The 6,000-nt window shown below is 50.8% G+C and overlaps 1 long non-coding RNA gene across 2 annotated transcripts in view; it reads left to right on the plus strand.

Annotated features, from left to right (window-relative positions):
- The window catches only part of LOC135364422 (uncharacterized), a 43,383-nt gene extending 37,645 nt beyond the window's left edge, over nt 1–5,738 (plus strand). The window contains exons 4-6 of one of the 2 annotated variants that reach the window (XR_010411504.1): nt 981–1,077; nt 1,400–3,236; nt 5,436–5,738. This is a non-coding gene — a long non-coding RNA (uncharacterized LOC135364422). The remainder of the gene's footprint in view (nt 1–980; nt 1,078–1,399; nt 3,237–5,435) is intronic. The other variant, XR_010411506.1, reaches the window with a different exon arrangement.
- The last annotated feature ends 262 nt before the right edge of the window (nt 5,739–6,000 follow it).

The following is a 6,000-nucleotide window of genomic DNA, read 5'->3' on the forward strand; positions in this document are numbered from 1 at the left end:
CAATTTCTCCCGCCCTCCCCAGTTTTAGAAGCAATCCCTCTCCTACCTCTGCCAGCTCCCACCTTAGTCCCCAAACTCAGGGGAGGAAAGCTGCTCTGGACCCACTCATCTGACACACGGCCGGCCCGAGCCCAAATTCCTCCGGGGGGGGGGGCAGAAGGGGAAGCGGGATGGAGTAAGGAGGATAGAGAGAGAGACGGAGAGAGACAGAGAGAGGGAGAGACGCACGCACCCCTCCAGAGCCCAGCTCACCTGCTCCGGACGGACTTCTCTTGATTTTTATCCATTCAAAAGTTTGTTCGCCTCTCAAACCGTCCCAGGAGGGGCGCAAACTCGGCAGTCGGCGTGAGAAGGGTGCCCCTGAGGGCGCAGGCGCCTGATCCAGAGCGAGCCCCAGGGAAGCACCTTCCCCAGAGTGTGGGCCGAAGCAGTGATCCGGAGAGAGGACATTCAAGCGCCGGGGACAAGGGGCCCGGCTACTCGCCCCGGGACTGCCCGGGGCCGAGTGGGCGCTACAAGAGGGTGTGGCCAGTCGGGGCCGACCCGGCGGGGGGAACTGGGTCCCCGGCAACGTCTCTTCGCTTCCTTCAGTTTGTGCCCTCTCGGGTGTGTCCCAGCCAACAACATTCTCTCAACCCCTTCTGGGGCGGCCACTCAGGGCCGGGACAAGGAGGAGAGGGAGGGTGAGGGGGCGAGGAGACTCCCCCCTCTTTAGCCCCTCCCCAATCCCCGCGCCACCGGTCCCCCCCTTTCCTGCCCAGAGCCAAGGGACAGAGAATTGCAACTAGAAATTCGATCGATTGGTACGAGGGACCACGTGGTCCAGGGTTGGCCAATGACCAGGACGCCCGGGATGAGCTAATAATGGAAGCAATTTGTAACTTTCAGTAGCTCTCTAGGCCTGGGTATAGGAGGGAGGGAGACGCGCGGAGGTGGGGAGGTGGGTACCCCCAGTCCTTCCACTCTCCTCCTTCGTGCAGGGGCACCCGGATTCCCTATTCCTCTTTTGACCCAACACGCAGGCACTCACAGGGTCCCGCGCCCACCTCTGTCTAGGGGCCGTCGCTCCAGAAAAAGGTAAGCGGGTCTTCCTCCCCTGAAACACCCCCTCCCCCATCCTTTCTGGCACCTGCAAACAACGTCCCCCTTCCTGCCCCATTAGGCAATTTAAATCCGGTTTTGTTTTTCTCTTCGTTGAAAGGCAATCCTTTTATTTATTTTTCGTGTGATCTATTTCAGGTTTGGGGGAAGATTAGATTCAGATTAATATACTTTTCTTGGGGGAGGGTGAGTGGTACTTTTTAGATCAATTTTATATTTTCTTCTTTGGGGGAGGAGTATTCTACTTATGGAGAGTTTACTTTTCTTTGGGAATGAGTTACACCTTCTGTTTTTGCAGGTTTCACTTCTCTGAAGATGTCAGTTTCCCGCCTTTCTCCATCCCATCTTCCAATTTCAATATTTACAAATAATCAGTTAACTGATTTCAAGTTTCTTTCTTTCTTTTTTTCCTTCCTCACTCATTTTTTAGCTGTTATTGAATCTCCATGTTTTGTTTTGTTTTTCCTCCGTGTGAAACTGTTACTTTGTGTTCTTTTTGTTTGGTAAATGAATTTATTGTTTGGGAAACTCTACGGGGGTGTGAACAAGGTCTCTTTTGATTAATTCCAACCCCTCCTCTTTTGAAGAATAATTTACTTGAAGTGTTTTATGCCTTATCCTCATTTTTTTTTAATCTCTCAATTTTGTTGCATTTTACCTCCTTTTAAAACCTGACTTATTCTTTAAATTTAATCTTTTATATGTTAAACAATTTTTGAAGTTTTTATTTTATAAACTTCACCATCTTATATTATTTTCTTACCCTTCCCCAGCCCCCTTCGCACTCTTTTCTCCTCCATCTCAGGACCCTCACCCCCAATGTCTACAATTCCCAGCTTCACATTTGACTCACCCTCCTAGCCAAGGAGGGACAACCTAGGAAGAAGAAATGATGTGCTTGGGTCAAAGTGTACGTTCAGGGTTCTAGTTCTGGGCACCTTTAGTAGGACCTCCCCAGCAAAATCAGGGAAAGCAGAATTTCTGTTTGACTTTTTAGTCTGGGACCGAGCTCCTTCTCCTTGGCTTTATTCTGGGCAACTCTTTGGTACACAAAGTGAATTTTTCATTCTCATCTGTTCCCTAAATTCTAACAAAGTACAAGCAGATTTTTTTTCTCCCCTAAATGTAAGCTGCTAGCTCAGGGTAAGCCTGTTGGGTTTTTTACCTTCTGGAAGAAGATTCCCAGAGGAAACACAATGTTCAGTCCTCTCTTTGACTTTTGATTAAGGTGGAGGCGGCAGGGATTAGGGTACCCCATTTTGATCTCTGGCCCTGGCCGGACTGAACACAAAGAAGGAAGAGTGAGCTGGCTTGGGGACTCCCATCACTTCTGGTCAGCGAGGTCTGGCTTAGGATAGTTTAGGGTAAATCTCGGCTCTGAGGAAATTCTTTTTGTAGCATTACTGTGAAGTAAACCATCAAAATGGTTGGATGCGGTTTAGTCTCTTCAGATGCATTACAGGCACAAAAAGCAAAATACCAGAGTAATCTGTTTCCTAAAGATCCACCTCCTGTGACGTTGTCCGTTTCTCAGAGGGGAACAGACCCCAACTCAGCAGAAGTCCAACTGCCTCTGCCCCTCCCCTCTGAGTTCTCCAGCTCCGTTGTCACATTGACATTCTGGGCACATTTGGCCCAGCCCCCGTCCCTGCTTCTCCCAAGTATGAATCTAAATTACTATTAATAAGGGGCCGCTCCAAGTTAATTGGCATTGAAAGAATTCATTTCAATTTGTTAATATTAAATGAACGCTCTGCACTTTAGCTCCGTCTTCGCCCTGGATTCCCAGATGAGTGATGGGAAGTGGGGGCGGGGGAGTAGATTGAGGGTTTTATTTCTGACTCTCCAACTTAGCCACTGCGGTGCCTCCCCTGGGGGCTCGAGATCTAGGCGCAGTGGGGGCCTGATTGGGGAATGGCCCATGGTATTTCTTTCTTTCTTTTTTTTTTAAATATTTTATTTATTTATTTGACAGAGACACAGTGAGAGAGGGAACACAAGCAGGGGGAGTGGGAGAGGGAGAAGCAGGCTTCCCACTGAGCAGGGAGCCCGATGCGGGGCTCTATCCCAGGACCCTGAGATCATGACCTGAGCAGAAGGCAGATGCTTAACGACTGAGCCACCCAGGCGCCCCGGTATTTCTTTTTTTTTGATGAAATTTATCTGATTTTGTGGGAACTGTGGGAGAGGGCAGAGGGAGCTGAGGGAGAGGGACCGAAAGGTTTGTAGGTCACAGTGGGGGAGGGGGGGACTGTAGGGGAGTGGTAGGAAGAGTGGGGAGGGAAAGGGACAGAAGTGAAGGGGAGTGGTTGTGGGTTGTGGGGGTAAAGCAGATTTGTCAAGGAAGGTGCTAAGACCCATCTAGAGAAGGAGGAGCTGGGGGTAGGGGTGGGAGATTGTGGGGCAAAGCAGCTAGGGGTTCTGAAGCTATCTGGCTGTGGGACTTGAGGCAAGTTGCCTAACTTGTCTCTGTCTTAACTTTCTTGATCTGTAAAACTGAACAGTAGCTATCCCAGGGGGTTGTTTGGGATTAAATGAAATAAATGTGATACGTTTTCCACAGTACTTGCCCCTAGAAACTACCAGTGAATGCTCTTATTCCAGCAGATTCTGGATTGTGGAGCCTGAGTGCCTGGTTTTTAATCTCAGCCCTGCCTTAGGCTAGCTGTATGACCTTGAGCAAGTTACTTAACCTCTCCAGAGGACAGTTTCCTCATCTGCAGAATGGAATTAATGGTCCTAGCCCATAGGCTGCTGTGCAGACTAAGTGAGTCCGTGTGTGAAGTGCCCAGAACAATGTCAGTGGACTGGGGAGCACCGTATAAACATTAGTTATTAATGTTGCTTTTCTGATCTGGGAAGGTTGGAGATAGAGGCATGGAACCTCTTAGAGGTTAAGAGCTCCATGGATTCTCTAAGACCCTGATCAGATCAACCCGCTCACCCCCATCCCTGAATGTGTCTAACAACTGGGGTATATGTGGTGAGGATAGGAGAGTGAGGGGGCTGGGGTGCCTGAGTTCTTTCTTGGCCTCTGCTGTGGCTCTTGGGTTGGCGGTCCTGCTCAGTGCCCACAGACTTCAAGGGGAAGTCCCTTCTTCCCGCCCCCTGCCCCCCAAAAGGGCCTTGGTGGAGGAATTATTTTCCTGGTCTAATACCTCCCTTCGGTAGAGAGTCAGTCCCTGCAGTGTGGGCTGGGGGGTGTGGGGGAGAGCAGAGGAGACTGACATTTCCTAAATCCCCTTGAGCTATGTACCAGCCCCCACATGCCCAACCCCTCCAGAGGGGTCCAAAGAGACGTGACTTGCTAAAGTCATAAAACTAGAAAGTGGCGAAGTTGGAATCTGAACTCTGATCTGCTCGATAACCAGTCTGAATCCCCCAACATTGCTGCCCACTTCCTGAAGTGGGGGGAGGTGCCCGTGAAGGGAGAGGCAGTCCGCATGGAAAGTTGTGGAAAGGTTGAGGCCAGGACCGTGGGGCAGTGAGCAGATAGGGGTGGGGTGTGAGGGTTGAGGGTGGGAAGGGGCCGAGTGGGAATGTTTTAGTCAGGCAAGACTTGCTGGAGGTGGAAAGCATAGATCAGGGTTCAGGTGGGAAGGGAGTGAGGATGGGAGGTAAAGAAGAGGGAGGGAGTGGTACGCTGGCCAGGCAGGGGAGGGAGGAAAGACCATGCAAACGCTGGGTGAGGCCAGGGGACAGGGATCAGGCTTGCTTTGCTGGCACCTAGTAAAATCACTTCCCCTTTCTTGAGGGCCTCCTCTGTGCCGGGTACAGATATTATAGACAGGTAGATCCTGTGTAATGCTCACAACAACCCTGACAAGTAAGCTTCTTCTTCCTATTTCTAAAAGAGTCATTTGCAGCTCAGAGAGCTTCCCCATTTCAGGTCACACATTTAGTAGCTGGATTTGCCCAAGCTGCCTGCAAAGCATGGTCTCCCTGCCTGGGTCTCGCCTTCCATCCCTACTGCACCCCCACATTTGTAGTCACACTTAGTGACGGTGAACAGGGGTGGAGAGTGGGACAAGACCACGAGAAAGGGGCAGGTGGGCGGTGGGGCAGCAGCTCGCCTCACATACGTGTGAAGAAGATGGATAGAAGGGTATTCTCTCTGGAGCAAGGCCTCCAAGTCACTGTCTTGCGACAGACAGCAGTTCTTGGAGGGATGGCCACTGGGGATCACAGCAACCTCATGGGGATCACATTGTTTTCTGGACTGTGGTCTCTATTTCCCCTCCTTTGAGAGGCAAAGAGGAAGAGGGTGGCGCAGGTGTGGGTCTGAGCCCTGGATTAAGACCGTTAGTTGTTCGATAAAATCCCTTCTCTCCCAGAGAGCCTCCCAGCTGGACACCCCATTTCCCAGCTGCCCTGGCTGCCAGGTGTGGCCACAGGGGAATGGGAGCCAAGGAATGTCATCAGAGCCTTAAGACACTGAGGAAGTCCTCCTTTTCATGAGCTGGACCTGACTCACCTGAGACTGAGCTTTGACCCTGCAGTAGAGGAGGATCCCTGAGAGAGAGCAGAGCAACAACATGGAAGGAAGCCCATTTCTGATCGACCAGGTGGAGCAGAGCTGCCTGCTCTGGAACTGCTCCATCTAGACTGTTACATGAGAAATAAACTTGGTTTCTATGTGCGACTGTGTTTTGGGGCCTTTTTGTTCTGGCAGTGTTGCCTTCGTCCTTCCTGATGTCCCTTCCTACACCAGCTTTGTCAGTTCCGACCCCCCCCCCCGCCAGGATTACATCAGATCATGGACTAGTTCTAATAGTGACATTTATGGAGTGCCAGATATTATGCATGTCGGTTACTACAATCCCCATGACAGTCCTCTGAGATAGGGATCGCTGTTATTCTAATTTACAAATGAGGAAACTGAGGCCCGAAGGAGCTATG

The sequence above is a fragment of the Mirounga angustirostris genome, unplaced genomic scaffold, assembly GCF_029215605.1.
Source record: "Mirounga angustirostris isolate CCGP_5_RB_7025 unplaced genomic scaffold, mMirAng1.0.hap1 SCAF_5, whole genome shotgun sequence".
Lineage (NCBI taxonomy): Eukaryota > Metazoa > Chordata > Mammalia > Carnivora > Phocidae > Mirounga > Mirounga angustirostris.